The sequence below is a fragment of the Haliaeetus leucocephalus genome, unplaced genomic scaffold (genome assembly GCF_000737465.1).
Source record: "Haliaeetus leucocephalus isolate CR32 unplaced genomic scaffold, Haliaeetus_leucocephalus-4.0 Scaffold751, whole genome shotgun sequence".
Lineage (NCBI taxonomy): Eukaryota > Metazoa > Chordata > Aves > Accipitriformes > Accipitridae > Haliaeetus > Haliaeetus leucocephalus.
The window spans coordinates 18,945,236-18,945,598 of record NW_010973187.1 but is presented as its reverse complement, the minus strand read 5'-3'; the positions used below and the strand labels follow the sequence as shown (position 1 = coordinate 18,945,598).

Here is a 363-nt window from a genome sequence, read left to right as displayed (position 1 = left end):
GAGGCTGTCAGTTTTCTTCACCCCATTCAGTAATTTGCTTAGTTATGTTTACAAGAGGTAATGGTTCCTCCTTACATACTGATCACTGCCAGCCTTACAGAGTGCTTTGAGATGTCTCTAGCAGGCACACCAAGAAGAGCATGAGGTTTGCTGGCTACCACCTGGAAACCTGCATGTGAGAATGAATGACAGGTGATTTGATAATTAAAGCCTTATGGGTCCACCTGGGCAGGAAAAGATTTTTGGAAGCAGTCTTTACATTTTTCATCTCTTCTTTGACTTAAACAAGAAAAAAAAAACTTGTCAAGCAACTAATTTTTCAATTCTTTTCAATCCAAGATCTTGAAAACACTCTGGAAATAA

General features: G+C 38.8%; 1 protein-coding gene across 1 annotated transcript in view; it reads right to left on the bottom strand.

Annotated features, from left to right (window-relative positions):
- NET1 (neuroepithelial cell transforming 1) overlaps positions 1 to 363 on the bottom strand; it is a 61,275-nt gene that overhangs the window by 44,018 nt on the left and 16,894 nt on the right. The gene's annotated exons all lie outside the window — the stretch shown is intronic.